Genomic DNA, 16,317 nt, shown 5'->3' with positions numbered 1-16,317 from the left:
TTTTTTATTTCAGGTATTTATTTTTCAGTTTTAGAATTTCCATTCGGTTGTGTTACATTTTCTGCTTCTGTACTGAGTTTACTACCTTCTTATCCAGTATGATATATTTTTTCTTCATATTCTTAAATATAGTTAAATAGCTGCTTTAAAAGCCTTATCTGCTAATTCCAATATGTGGGTCATTTCAGGGTGGTCTTCATTAATTGCCTGTTCTCTTAAAAATACATCACGTTTTCTTATTTCTTTGTATATTGATCAATTTTGGATTGTGTCCTGGACTCTGTGAATGCTATGTTGTAGAGAGTTTGAGTCTGGGTATATTCTTCCAAAAAGTGATTTTATTGTTGTTGTTTTCCTGGTGGGGACCTAACTGGGCTGCACTCCAGCTGCAAACATTAGTTCCTCTATGGTGGGTGGAAGCTTTAATGTCAACTGAATCTTTTATTCTTCACTGATCTGCTTGGAGTATGCTTCATGTATTCATGATTTAGGGCTTAGCCAGAGATTTGGACATGATATATCATAGAAATTAGGGCTCTCTCTTTCTGGCTTTCTCCTTCCTGGGATTATCCCCCATACTTTTCAGTGTCTGGAATTGCCTTAAAATCTGTTCTTTGGTTCTTCAACCCAGTAAGACTGGGCTTTCCAATGGAATTTAATTTAATTTAATTTAATTTAATTTAATTTAATTTAATTTAATTTTTTCTAAGCAGGATCCACACCCAGTGTGGAGCCCAATGTAGGGCTTGAACTCATGACTGTCAGATCAAGACCGTAGCAGAGATCAAGAGTCAGACGCTTAACTGACTGAGCCACCCAGGCACCCTTCTACTAGAATTTTAGCCTGTCCTGAATATCAGTTCCCCTCTCCTACAATGTTTTTTTGCTTTTAATTATTCTATATTGCTTTCAAATATTTGTTGTTTTTTAAAATTTTTATTTATTTATTTATTTATTTATTTATTTATTTATTTATTTATTATATTATGTTAGTCACCATACAGTACATCCCTGGTTTTTGATGTAAAGTTCGATGATTCATTAGTTGCGTATAACACCCAGTGCACCATGCAATACGTGCCCTCCTTACTACCCATCACCAGTCTATCCCATTCCCCCACCCCCTCCCCTCTGAAGCCCTGTTTGTTTCTCAGAGTCCATAGTCTCTCATGCTTCATTCCCCCTTCTGATTACCCCCCCCTTTCTTTATCCCTTTCTTATTTGTTTTTAAATTTTACAGAGATTTTAGTTGTATTGTGTGAGAGTATTAGTCCTAGAGGAGTTACTTGGTTATATTGTAGGCTAGACTTGAGTTTGATTCTCAGATCCGCCGCTTACAAATATCTTGACTTCAGACAAGTTGACTGATCTCTGGAACCCTAAGCGTTCTCATCTATAAATGAGGGTGATGATGATAATGATGATGATGACGATGATGAATCACATAAAATTAGTCTGAGGATTAAATGAGATAATGTAAATAAAGTCTTTAGCAAAATGCCTGGCACATAGCAAATGCTCAGTAAGTGGTAGTCATTATTGATAATTATACAGATAGGTGCATAAAGCTGTGGAGGAAGTATGATGAGTTGTATAATGGACTAAGAAATCTGAGTTTTACTTGAAAGGCATGATAATCTACAGAGTGATGAATTTTCCTACTTAGTTTAGATCTCCATAATCAATTTCTTTTTTTTTTAAAGATTTTATTTATTTATTTGACAGAGAGAGACAGCCAGCGAGAGAGGGAACACAAGCAGGGGGAGTGGAAGAGGAAGAAGCAGGCTCCCAGAGAAGCAAGGAGCCTGATGTGGGGCTCAATCCCAGGACCCTGGGATCACGCCCTGAGCCAAAGGCAGATGCTTAACAACTGAGCCCCAGACGCCCCTCCATGATCAATTTCTTTAGAGCTAAAACGCCCCTCAACTTCAGATGTGATATTGTCCTTGGTGAGGTTTGGGTGGAGGTGACAATTTCTGGATATCATTCTATGCATCTCCTCCTCCTGACACAAGCAGTGCTACCTTTAAAACTTGTCTCTGCAGCGTGAGCAACCATTTCTTTGTCTTCAGACATGCTTCCTGTGTTGGCATACCTGTTATACTCTAGGGGTCTCAGGCTGAGTGGTTGAGAGATTTAGTGTGCATTGCAGAGCACAGAGCTTCCAAAGGTTGTACTAGATCCCTAGCTTGGAGGCCTAGTTGCAGCTTTCCATTATAAACTTCATGCAGACTAAGGAAACTCAACATCCAGGTCTTATTTCCCATCCATGAGAAACCAAGGAAGACTATCTGCATCCAGTGGGTCACCAAATTGCGTCAGTTCTACATTCCAAATATCCCTCAAATCTTGCTCTTTGACTCCATCTAGACATTGATATTACTCTAGCTCAAGTTCCTTTAGCTCTCCTCGGGACATTTTCAGTTGCCTTTTTCTCCCTTTCTCTAACACCTCATTTCTCCATCCTCTTGTCCCTTTTCTCTTCCCTCCATGTCACTGTTAAAACTGTCTCTAGGTATATAAAGGTTTCCATTGCTCAAAACACTTTAAACGTTGCAGACTGTAAATTTACAAACTCAGAGCATTGTACTTGAGATCCTTCATGATCTGGCCACTTAATTGTTCATTTACTAATCCACCAGGCAGAGTCTCTTCCCATATGATGTCTTCCTGTGTCATTTCTTCACTTTACCTAATAATAATAGTGATAATTAATAATAATAATTTCTTGAATATTCAAGTGTCACTTATTATAAAATTCACTTTCAACTTAATAACAGCTTGCAAGAACAAAAGAAACACTACTACATTAAATAAATGAACATTTTCATTGTAAGGTGCATTGCAATTGTAGAAACATCAAGGTGCGAACAAGTTGCAGGTGTGAGCTTTGAAGACACACCCTAATTGGTACTATTTACTAAGCATCAACAAAGGGCTCAGCACTGATTTAGCTAAAGAATATTTTCTTGCATATCTGCCTCCAAGGAGCTTTCAAACATGTAGTTCTGCCCCTTTGTACACTTTCTAGGCTATTTTTTTGTGCTAGAATCAAAATTCACAGAATCTATGTGGTCCAAGCTTGTTGGGCCTGCAAAGAGAGTAAGTGGTTTGCCTACTAACTGTATAATATTGGCTATATTTTAAGGAAAAACTGCTGTTGAAAATAGGAAAAAAAAAAAAAGGAATAGCCCCCAAATATATATTCTATATTGCTGGCAGCTGAGAATTAATTTTGTTTCCTGGAAAGGGTATAGAGGGTGAAAGTGAGAGGATTTTCTCTTTTTGCCCAAAAGCATAATCTTCTCTTTTTCAAGATATTACCAATGTACTTATTACATCAAGGTAAACTAAATACTTGGGTCCCAGGCTACAGTTTCTCTCAGCTTATTTTTTTTTTAAATCACTTTTGTCCTCTTCATATTTGACCAGAGTTTGAGTTCAGATTAAGCAGTCACAGATCTTGATTTGGTAACGGAAAGAAAATTAAAATGGACAAAAAGAATTGAGACTAATTGGCATTTCCAAATAATTTTCCCTTTGCAACTGGGGAAAGAAAATCTCAGGAGGGAGAGTGGTGTTTGCTTTCTCCTTGCAGCCTTCTTTGTGTGTGTGCCCGTGAGACCCCTCAGTCTCTCCATTCTCCGGCTTTAAGTGAGGCGGGCTTTGTTGCGAGCGTCTATACACATTTAATGAGACTTCTGTTGTCTGTGCTCAGAGGATTCCAGACCCTCCACTACATTTCATTTGGAATTCATCCGACGTGGGCTGTTCTCCAGGCTTAATGGCTGAGAGGTCCTTTCCAAAGGGGAAGGAATTCAGGGATAGAATTTAATAAAGTTTAGTATGAAAGCTAATTCTTCATAAAACCCTAAAAAATTTTCCCTAAAGTCCAGACACCAAAACTATCGTGTACCTCACGATCTCATCTCTGTGCTCCTCTCTTGGGGCAATGAATCGGCATTTGTAAATAAGGAATAACTTCATGACAGTTTAATGGGTTTGGGAAAAATAATTGCCGTTCTTTTTTTTTTGTTTTTTGAAAGTGGCTCTTCCTATCGTGTCCTGCTATGGTGACCCGTGATGGTGGGTTTACTAGAGATAAAATCCTTAAAGTGAGACTAAAATAAACACAAAGATAATCTTATTCCATTTCTGGGCTTAAACTGTCTACCGAAGAGAAGCACGTTCATTATAAAAATGAACAGGATTCCTAGGGAAGCAGTCTGAGAGGCAGAGCTGTGGGAGCTGGGCCAGAGGCCTCCGAAGAAGCAATTAGCTTGGGGCTGTTGTTGATGTAACCTCCTCTGGCCTCCATGGCCTCCTCACTGGCCCCTTATGCATTCCCACCTCCTCTTGTTTCAGCCTCACTCAAGCTCAGAGTCATCCTCAGTGCTATCATTTTAAATTTGCTTTTGAGGGTCAATATCCTTTCTCGTGTCTTTGCTTTGCTGATCTCTACCCAGCCTTCAAGAATCATCTCTCTGGGAAGTCTTCCAGTTGCCCTCTCTCTGTTCTTTCCTAGCACTTTGCTCAGGTGCTGTTTGGACTTGTTGACGGTGTTGATAGCATTGTTTGTTCACATGAAAGACTTTCACCCTAGACTCTGAGCCAGCCGAGGTCAGGCATGAAGTGTATTCATTCACTTAGTCATTTGCTGATACACTCATTGAATCACTGAATCACATGCACTGTGCTAGAGATACAAGGGAGAGCTCAACAGACATGTCCTCTGTTTCAGTCCAGCGAGAGAGACAGGACACAGAGTAAGCAAAAAATAAATGCTGTGAAGGAATCCCATTTGGGCTGTCAAGAGAAAGAACTGGGAGGGCTACTATATTGTAAATGGGGTCATGAAGAAGCTTCTCGGGGGTTGTGAAATCTAAGTTAAGATCTGAAGAAAGAGAAACTAGCTTTAGGACAAATCATATTGACAGCTCAATGATTCATTGAATCAAAGAACTTAAAGGGGAGGTCCTCAAGCTTTACTGTGCTCAGTTAAAAACTCCATTGTGAGAATGGAGTTGGTGAGTATTTCCAATGTGGTGCTGGGAAGGCTTTTCAGGTGCTGTCTCTGATCTATTGGCAGTGGCTGCTTGGAGTGCAGTTTTGAGGAGGACTGTGGTTGTATCCAAGCCCAGTGGGAAAGAGCACCAAGATTAGTGAGATAGTTCGCCATGGGTGCAGAGACAATGGTGTCCTTTCTATACCTGTCGAATGGACTGACTGGCAGTAGAGACCATTTATCATTTCTTACTTCTAATCTCTCCTCTTTTCAATCTTGATTCTTCTCCCAAAGTTCAACTTATCTCTTCTTCATTCAATCAGCTATGATATTATCATACTTTAAGATTCCCCAGCTATATATATATATATATATATATATATATATATATATCCCCAACTATATTACACCACACATGTGAATGTATTTATGTGTCCATATACAAAAACATATGCATATGAATGTGTACATGTGTATATGTCATGTGCACACCGGCACATTCACATGTGTTCCCAATCAATTCCATCTCACTTCATGTAAATATGAATATTCACTAGCACTGCCCCATCTGATAATCAAACTCACTCTAGTCTTAGCTAGAGCAAATATTTTACCTGATCTGTGTATAACTGCTTCAAGCAGCCTGGTGAACCCTAAGGAAATAGGATTTAGGTTTAAAAGATCTAAATCTAAATCTTAGCTCTTCTGCTTATTGGTAATGTCTCCCGAGCTTTAAATGTAAAATGTAGGTTTAATAATAATAATAGGTATCACATACTCCTCACAAAAATGTCAGAAGTTCAAATGAAACAATGCATGTGAGTACATTTGAAAAACATGCAGGTATTTAGGAATATAATATTCCACAAGTGTGTTTCAATTACGTATTTCATTTGTTTGGTACTTCTTTGTACCTGGTACTCCCATATGAAAGATCTGAGGGGTGGGACTCCTTTGATTTATCTTGAAAATCATGATGTATAAGTTGGTATTTATTAAGTGTATTCTGCTCTAAAGAAAAATGGCTCCATACACTTTAGTTTTTCCTCTTGGTAACTGAAGAAATAAACTTTAACATGGTTTTAAAACTTTTTGATCTGCTGGTTTTCAAAGTAAAGTTCTATTAGACTACAGTTTTTCTCATGCTAGGTCCCCTTTACAGAACCTAATTATTTTCATGTAGAGAAGAGAGAGTGCATCTCATTTTAAGGTTACTATTAATTTGATGCAAATTAAGTGCTTTAAAGTCAGGTCTTGTTTCCAAGGGAAATAGACTAATGGAGAGAATGACCCAAACTTCCTAACTGGGAAATGCCAGCTGTAGAGAAAGCACATCAGCTAATATGAGAAATGCAATGTGAGCTTGGCCTGCCTTGGTGTAGGGTAGAAATACAAGAGAGTCAAAGAGAAGTGGTTCCAAATTCTGACTCCTAAAACCCAATGGCTGCATGACTTGGGAAGAGTGCACCTCTCTGAGCCTCACAGGGCAGAGCCAGGCTCTTTTCTAGGCACTAAGGATGCAACAATGAAAGTAACAGAGAACATTCTGGGAAGGAGCTCAGCACAATAAAATAGGATAAAATCAATAGAAATTGCATCTGGGTACATCATAGTCAAACAGTAGAAAAGAAAAGATAAAAAAGAAATCCTAAAATTAGCACAAAAAAAAGGCACATTATGTAGATGAGAAAATGTTTCATTTGACTGTAGACACGTCATCAGAAACCATGGATGCCAAAAGCCAGTGCAAGAACACTTTTAAAGCACTAAGAGAAAAAAAATATCTGTCAATCTTGAATTCTATAACCTGCAAATATATCCTTCAATAATGTAGGCAGAACAAAGACATTTTGAGATAAAAATAAGCTAAGCTATGTCATTGCCACCAGACCTGCATTACAAGAAATGCAAAATGAAGTTATTCAATGTGAAGGGAAAGGAGTCCCAGAAAGAAAAAGAAATGGACACACAGATCTTGAGGAATGGATGAGAAGTACCAGAAATGGTAACTATCTGAAGTTCACTGCAGCCTGATAAAGTCATCATTCACATTCACACTCAGATTCACACAGAAGGAAAACATGGCAGATAGAGGTTTAAAGACTTAACCATAACTGATACCTGTAGAAATAGCAGAGCTTGCATTTGAAAAACTCTCATTTCTTTATTCCTTTGACTACAGCAACATCCATCTCAAAAGTGATTTTAGAAGGGGAAGTAAAAGATTTAGAAGGAAGGCCCACCCTTGTCCTCTCCTCTCTTCCCTGCATGAAAATATCACAAAAATCAGTGGAGAACATGGCCTTGCAGAGGAGGACGGAAAGCTGATTGATGCAGAATGGGAGGGGCAATTGCTGGAGAGTGAGTTTTTCCCCTTCCATGGTTCCAAGAGACTGTTTAGTGGGCAGCGACTCTGTGTGGGGCTGATTGCTGGGACAATCAACAGGGAAATAATACTGCCTTTGTCATTGATGAGCACAGTCACTGACCGCAGTGAGTTTGCTTGAATCTGCACGGAAGGGCAGCTGGGTTGGGGCAGCCTGGTCTAACAACACTCTGGAGAAACTACTTGTTTTGACCCAAGGCTCTCTCTGTCTAACTCATCATCCACTTTCAGGTAATGTTGGCCGTCTGTCCTAGCCACTTCTCCTTGCCACCACTTACTGGACTGGATTCTACTAATTTTTTGTGTTTGTATCCTACTCTTTCCTCAGCCTGGGTCTCTAACAGTAGGACTAAACCTTATTTACCCTTGGCCTACTTTCTATCCTCCTTTCCCTTACCTTTACCCCACCCTAACTTGGACCCGACACTCAGCAATTGTCTCAATTTGAATTCTTTTTGGTCTTCAAGGACCAAATCCTGTCTCACTTCCTCCAGGCAGCCTTCCTTGACCTTCCTAGCCCCAGAGCACCTGGGACTCACCAGGTGTGATATCTTCTAGAAAAATCCCCTGCACCAATTCTTTCTTTTCTTCTTCTTTGCCTCCCTCTCATGATAGCTAACATGTATTAATGACCTACTATGTGCCAGGCACCACACTAAATTATTTTGTACATTATTTTATTTAATTTTCATACCAAGCCCACATTGTCCTTTCCATTTCACAGATAAAGAAATCAAGATTCATTGAGAATCAAAGCCTCACCCAAGCATCCCAGTTGTCTACTGGGCTTATTAGGCAATACTGTCTCTTATAACATTTTACTGCATCTCAGATCCTTTGGGTGAAAGTAAAAGAGTCATTTCCAAGAAAAATTCACACATGCACTGACACACAAATCTGCATTCATTTTTTTTCTAGCTCTGCTGTCCTCCCTTAAGGGCCTGGATCCTGTCTCAGTCAGGTCTTGTGTCTGCTCAGAACAATAACTCCAGTAAATATGCTGATTGGCTGAGCAATGGAAGTTTGGTGTTCCCATGGTGAGGCTGATTAAAAACAAACAAGTAGCTGGTCAATGGTTTGAGGTTATTTGCAAAAGTGAAATATACCTAATCAACCCCAGCAGTTGTGGCCAAAATTCTAATCAAGAATGCAAAATTCAGTGGAGCCTTGTACCCCGTGTTCGTGCTGCACACCCTCCCACACCCCCTCTTAGTTCTATTACAAAGATGGAGGCAAACCTCTAACTGCTCTAAACGTCTGAGGGGAGAAATGTGAACTGATTTTTCATGCAGTAGATGAGGCCAGGACAACCAAAACTGAAAGGAGGATTTTGCAAACATGAAGAAGTTTATTAGTCTGGGCAGAAAGTCAAAAATCACTAATTTTTCCTGCAGAGATGTCTTGTGCCTCATTCTTGCCCTCTTGGGCTCTGGTGCACATTGACCTCCGCAGAGGTCAGTGTGAGAGTCGTTAATTGAATTTTGCATGATGGAGATTGTGGCTCCCGGTTCTTTCTTCACTGGTCATGTTTCAGGGGTATCGTAGCCTCATTGCCCCCAAAATGTAGCCACTGCCCTCCACTTGCCCTCTCCCCATCCAAAAATGTATATGCACGGATGGCTGAGGAGCTGTGCCACCTTACAAATGATCCATTCAGACTGTCAAGCATCTTTTGTTTGGAAGGAAAGGAGATGTGACAAATGTAAACACTGGAGGATGGGACCTGGTGCAGAGGACGGATGCCATGTCAAACCTGATAAAAGCTGATGATGCATTCCTTTGCTTTTAGTCAGCAGCCAGCTCCTTCCAGCTCCTCTCAGCCCCGTTTTGCTCTACTGTGATATTTTCTTTCATTTGGACCCTGTAGGCATGCTCTAGAAGCAAGGTTCTGATTAGTCTAAAACTGCCTACCTTATGTTTTTATTTTCACCCATGTTTCTAGTTTGATGCCAGCCCGTGGGATACAGATACAGATCAAATTAGATGAGGGCCTGTTGTTTCCTAGGACACGAGGCAAAGAGGATTCCTTTCTGTCACCCAGAGTGGAAGGACCATCTGGTTCAAATGCCGATGGAGGCTGTGCCTTCCATTATTCAGGTCCTGGTTTCATAACATTTCCTGAGGCAGAGGTGCACATGGGAAAGCCTGGGGAACAAAGGAAAGGAGTAGCCCTTGGCAAGTTGTGAAAACCAAATCAGCATCTTACTCCAACTCCATCCCTAAGACATGACTAAATTAGCTCCTAGCACGATGAAAGTTGCACTAAAGTTGGACATGGCTGCTGGGGATAGTGCCTCTTCGAGTGGCTGGCCAGGTGTGGGATATCAGTTGCTAGCTCTGGCTGTGTTAGGACATCTGATGTCTTCTCCATTTGTACAGCTCTCGCCTCAGATAAGCCACAGTATAAAGTAGTGGTTAAGAGAACAGGTGTTGGAGTCAGATTTTGGCTCATGTTCCAGGTGCATCTTTTCACTCTTAGTCAACTAAGATTGCATTTGATTGCAGGCAAGAGAAATGCTGACCCGTGAATAACCGGGGAGTTATGCATCCTATACAACCAGAAGTCCAGGGGGAGGCAGGCCAGGGCCGTCACAGTGGCTCAGGGATTCCATTGTGGATCGGCTCCTTTCAGCTTCCTGTCCTGCATCCTTAGGGGGTTATTGTGGGACAAAAATATAACCCCAAAGATCTCTATGGAATGTAGTTTATTTTCAGGAAAAGATGCAATAAGGGTGAGATAAATAAGTGAAATCCCTCAGTGTATCTCAGGGTTCCCAGGAGAGAGATTGCTCTCCATTTTAGCTAGAACTTCCTGAAGTTGTTCCAAAGCAGAGGCTGCATAGGGTGAAGACCTCCAAAATCCTCTCCTGGGTCTTGTCAACTAGCAAGCTCACATGCATCAACATAACTGATGTCTTTTGTCCTCTTGTTATGCTCACTTATTTAAGAATGACTCAACTCTGAGCAGACTTTCTAGACTTAACTTTACAACTTTTTTACTACTGCACAATCATGAGCCTGAGCCAACGTGGTGATAGATGGGGGCCAGAAGGAGGGTAGTGGTGGTGGGCTTAGAGAAGAAAGAATCTGTGAATGAGACACTCTTCCTGGTTGGAGAGTGATTGGATGTGGAGGGGCCCAAGCTGACTCTGGGTTCTTCAGTTGGAAGAGCTGGGAGGATGGTGAGGCCATGAATAGAAATGAGAAAGTCAACAGGAAGAATCTGTTCAGGACGGAAACAGAGAAGTTCAGTCTGGGACACAGAGGTTCTGGGCTTATACAAAAGCATATCCAGGGGAAGATACTCAAGCCACAGCTGGAGATCCAGACCTGGAATTCAAGAGCTAGGTCGGTAGAGTTAAAATGCAGGAACTATTTAATGATATTAATGAGAGAAGATAGAATTTTTAAGTTTTGGACTGAAATGGTGGGGTACTTTCCCATTAGTTATGGGCATCCATCCTGTGATGGAATCCACAAGCTGAATAAAACGAAGTCTGCAATTATCTGGTGAATATGATCTTTGTGGAGAGCCTGTTGAGGGGAAAAACACAAACCTCTGATTCCCCATAACTGCAGGAAAAGTGGGGAAGGGTGGGTATTTCTGAGTTCACAGGAATAAAGAATTCCTTGTGTTATGTAAGTTTTATGGGCTTTTTCACACATCAGCTTATTTGAGGTTCACAAGAACCCTGTGAAGAAACCAGGGGAGAGCTTTGCTTCACTGATAAGCAAGGAAGGAGAGATGTAGGCAAAGCCCATGATGTGTCCAGGCTCAAATGGCTGAGCCCACAACAGACACCAGAGCCCGCATCGGCTGGCCCAGTGCGATTTACACGGCCTGATAGCTCCCCCTTCTTGGCAGGTGCCCAGATATGACTACTTAAAAGCACTTTACAATACCATCCACTCTTTGGTGACTTTGTAGTGAATTAGGTAAATGATCCTTACACTTCAGTTCACTTGGAGAACTTATAAAATACAGATATTTGAGCCTCCGCCTAAAAGATTCCACTTTACTATGTGTACTAGTCAGTGTTCTTCAGAGAAATAGAACCAATGGGTTATATATCCTCTATGTATCTATGTATCTATGTATCTATGTATCTATCTATCTATCTATCTATCTATCTATCTATCTATCTATCTATCTATCATCTATAGAGGGAGAGAGAGATTTATCGGCAGATGCAGATATAGGTACAACTGCATTATGAGGAATTGGCTCACATGATTATGGAGACCAAGAAGCCCCACCATCGCCATCTACAAGCTGGAGAGCCAGGAAACCCATGGTATAGTTTCAGTCTGAGTCCAACGGCCTGAGAACCAGGAGTGCCAGTGGTATAAGTCCTAGTCTGAGGCTTGGAGGAAACTGATGTCCCAGCTCAGAGAGATGCTTAGACAGCAAAAGAGAAGTCCCCCCTTCCTCTGCCTTTTTGTTCTATTCAGTTCCTCAAAGGATTGGATGATGCCCACACACACTGAAGAGGGCAAACTGCTTTACTCAGTCTGCTGATTCAAATGTTAATCTCTTCTAGAAACACTCTCACAGACACACTCAGAAATAATGCTTAAACAGATATGTGGGCATCCCATAGCTCAGTCAAGTTGATGGATAATGTTCACCATCACAGTATGTCTGCTTAGAGTCCAGGAATCTGCATTTTTGCAAACATCCCAAATGAGTCTGATGTGGATGGTTCACCCTCCACATTTTGAGAATCACTGAAACAGGTGTACTGAAGGTGGGGGAAGGATGTGTTAGTCCCCATTCCTTTCCCACCCCTCACCCATTCTCTAGATGAGGGGGCATCGCTTATCTGATCAGCCAGATTGCAGGACAGAGACCAGGCTATATTTACTAATGGAAATGATCATTATATTTAAAATGTCAAGTAGGTGCATTTCTTATCCTCTCTTCTACTTTTTGTAGCTGCTTTGATGGGACATCACTAAGCTAAGCCAAGATCCCTTAATGTCTACTTTATTGTCTTTTGCTTTATTTGCATGCTTCTTAAATGTCCTGAAAACTGGTCCCTTGGATGGTGTGGCCCAGCAAGAAGGTGATAATACCCAAGAGTTGTAGTTGGGATGTAGGGTGTTTTTGGCAATTAGACTAATTTGCAAGCTTCCCTTGGTCTTAACCAGAGCACTACATTGGATATACCAGGTATTAGTCCCAATAAAAAATATTTTACCTTGTATACATTTGGTTTTGTTTTCTATGTGTATAGCATCCTCAGGACTAAGAGCTAGCATTTACTAAGTGCATACTATGTGCCAAACAGTGAGTGTTTTACATAAAGTAACTCATTTTGTTTTCATAATGACCCTGCGAGAAGGTACTATTTTTATTCCTTTTTTTTTTTTCCAATTTTTTCCAAAAAGTGCCCAAGGTTTTCTCACTGGTGAGTGAGCAAGATTTGAACCTAGGGCACCCGCCTTTAATTGCACATACCTTGTCATTCCCTCTCTCCTCTTACCCTACTATACTTTATCATCTTAAGAAACTGCCTGGGGTGGGGGATGGGTGATAAGGTAGAATGTTGGAATCCTAGGGTCTCCTGCACATATACCATCTTAGTATCATCAAAACTCTGCCTCGAACCCCTGAGGGAGGCCAATTCAAAGTCAAAAAGAAAGAAGAATGCAAAGCCATTATTTGTGTGACCAGAATCAAAACTCTATTTTGAGTTGCATTAACTAGACAGGTTTTTTTCCCATAGCTTGCTGACTCCTCTGAATGGGCACTTAGCTCTGGCCCCTCTTAGCTGCTGTTGAAATTTCTATAACCTCAGTGGTTCTGGGATCAACAGATGATGAAACTTTTTAGCAGATCCACTCTCTCTGAGCCAGTTGACAAGTACAGGGCTGGTATTCCCTATCTTAGAACAAACTATTAATCAGAAAGAAAGGCCACAACCATAAATCGACATGAATTGGGTACTGTCGTCCCCGAATGACTTTGCCCTGCCAAAAGTGTTTTTGGCTTGATAACATTGGTCGACACTGGCCCTAGCCCAGCGGTTTTCAGTTTTTCTTTATGGAGTCGAATAGACTAAACTCAGCACTTTCTCAGTCTCTCAAATAAGTGCACTGACATCATTTGGAAATTATAAGAATCCACATATCAGGCCAAATTCCACCCTGGGTTCAACATCCGCTCCCCCCCCCCCCAGCCCCAAGATCAACCCCCAAGAGTATGGTTAAGTGAGGGTAGAACTTGGCCGGAAGCTTGTTATTTCTGCAGTTTTAATTACACATACCTCATCCATTTGACCAAATTAGGAGCGAAGGTTCATGGAGGGAACCTTCGCCTATTGGCTTGCTTCAATGTCTGGTTCTTCAAGTACCTAACTTGGGAATTCCAGGAAAATAGTCAAGAATTGACATTTTACATTTTTAGGGCTGGAAAGAACTTGGCTCATTAGTATCTAATCCAAACCCTATGGTTTTGTAGACCAAAAAAACAAAAACAAAAACAAAAAAAGCCCCTGAGATTTAGAAAGGAAAAGTGCTCAAGGTCATATGAAAGGTATGGTGAGCCAGGCCAAAAAGAAAACAAAAAAAAGAAGAAGGAAAAAAAAAATCCAGGAATCCATTTCTCTTGTTTAGTGTGCTTTCCACACACCCAGCTAGAACAGGGTGATTTATCACAGAAATTTGCTCCTGCTGTATTCAGTAGTGGGAAGGACCTAGGTTTTAGAGCCAGAGAATGGTAGGAGTAAATCCAAGTTCAAGTACCTCCTAGTCATGGGTGCCTAGTTTCTTAACTTCTCTGGGTCTTAGTTTTCCTACTTATCAAATGGCGAAGACTGAGACATACTTCCTAAGGATTTTGTGACCATGAAGTGAAATGATATTTCCCAGGCCAGGGAGGCACAGGAGCTATTTGGTGTCCTCCTTAGGGCTCCTGGATTATAAATGACAGAAACTCAAACTGGCTTGGGCATAAATGGGAATTTTTTAGGCTACCTGTATGATTTTGAGTGGATTTTGGCTCAAGAGAGGCTGGTTCTATAGGCCTAAATGTTATCATTAGAAATTACAGTTTTCTTCTGTGACCCTCTCAGGCCAGCTCCATGTTGGTGTGACAGGATGGCTATCAGCAGCTCCGGGCTTCTATCTTACAAGGTTCCAGTCCAGAAAAGGAAAAAACTTTTCTTCCCCAATATTTTTTGCTGGAGGTCCCAGAATTAAATCATACCCCTAATTCTGATAAAATATAGAATGGAACAAATCAGGTGCAACACCATTCACTGTGCTGTACAGCTGGGTGATACATTAGAAGGTCAGGGGGAGGTCATATGTCCACTCGTGGAGCTTGGAGGTAATGGTGAGAGAGGATGGGGTGAACCTCCAGGACCAGGTTGCGAGTGGGGCAGGACTACTTCTCCATAAAACAACTCAAATGCTCTCAACAAGATAAAAGTGAGTGGACACCAGAGAAGCAAGATAAGTTTCACTTCCCTTCTTTCTCCTTGCTCCAGGTTTGTCAACACTCAGGAGGGTGTTTGTTCTCTCCAATTTGTGATACAATTTATCTGTGCAAGAAGGAAATAGGTAGTACTGAAGTTAGTGCCTCTTGGGCTGAGTAATTAGACTTTTAGGGTTAAAAACAAAGAGTTGGTCAGAGGCAGTTATTATTTTCTGCTAGCTATGCTTTACCTTTCTTTATAAAATCAAAACAGCAAATAATGCTTGCAAATAGGGATACCACATACCACCCATCATGAAACGTGAGTCGTCACACTCTAGCACTATGTCCAATTGAGATGTAATGTTGCTTATTAAAACAAAAATTATTTAATAAACATATAATGTGTGCTAGGCACTGTGCTTGAATTAATTACAGATGATACAACAAGCACGTTAAAAATAGTTTTGAAGGTAATATACCTAAAGATTCAGTAAATGAAAAAGTGTTTATTGAGGCCTAGCCATGTGTTGACCATCTTTCTAGGCAGTACAGGAAGTAAAAAAATTAGAAGCCAGAAGACCATAGTGATTAAATACACAGGGCTTTGAAGAGAGATGGCTGTGTGTTCAAAATTTGGCTCCATCCCAAATCCACTGCATGACCTTGAGGAGCCTATCATTGAACTCAAGTTCTGTAAAGTGAGCCTAAGAATCACATTTATATTTCAGGGTAATTGTGAGCATTAAAAGTCATAACGTATTTCAAGTTATGTGGCACACGTCACAAGGTAGGTTACAAAATGGTAGTCTGTATAGAAATTTTTGCCTTGATTTGCTGCCACCCACATCCAAGCCCCAGTATGCATATGTGTGCCCCCCCGCCACGGAACCACTGATGTAATAGAAGCTGGGGCTAAATATATATGCTGTGATCACACGGGTCCAGAACCTGAAAGAATTTTGTAACCTCTAGTTGTTCAGGTCATTTTGCTACCAGTGCACTGCCTGCAGCTGCCTCCATGGCACACATGGCCACACACATGCAAACTGTGAATTGTTGATGATACATGAGAAACCAAGCAGGCAAAACACATGGGTCCCCACGTGGTACATAGTTGTGATTCTCATACAGCAGTTAGCCTGTTTACGGTGAGGCCAGCCCAACTGCTAATTGTGTGACAAAGGCAGTGGGAAGGGGGCTTCCCCCTGAAATAGCAATGATAGGGCTTCTGCCTCTGGTCACAATGCACTAATGGGTACTGGATTTACTTTCTCTTGCTGAACAACTAAATACCAGACATAAGTATGAAACGGACACAGTATGTGACGTGGGGCAGCTGGCAACTCAGGTCAGTGATTCCTGAGAGAAGAGCAATCAATGCTTGCCCCAGATTACTGCCTGGAGAAAGGGGCCCAGGAGCCTCCTTGATTCGAGGTTGGAGCTCAGGGAGGCCAACACAGATGGAATTCTGAAGTGAAAACTGCATAGTTTGAATCTGCTCTT

General features: G+C 41.2%; 1 long non-coding RNA gene across 3 annotated transcripts in view; it reads left to right on the top strand.

The window, feature by feature from the left end:
- Positions 1-16,317, top strand: part of LOC123780514 (uncharacterized) — a 119,078-nt gene that overhangs the window by 16,874 nt on the left and 85,887 nt on the right. The window lies entirely within an intron of this gene.

This window comes from Ursus americanus, chromosome 17, assembly GCF_024610735.1.
Source record: "Ursus americanus isolate L20-20 chromosome 17, mUrsAme1.1.p, whole genome shotgun sequence".
Classification (NCBI taxonomy): Eukaryota; Metazoa; Chordata; class Mammalia; order Carnivora; family Ursidae; genus Ursus; species Ursus americanus.
This window is presented reverse-complemented; position numbering and strand designations above follow the sequence as displayed.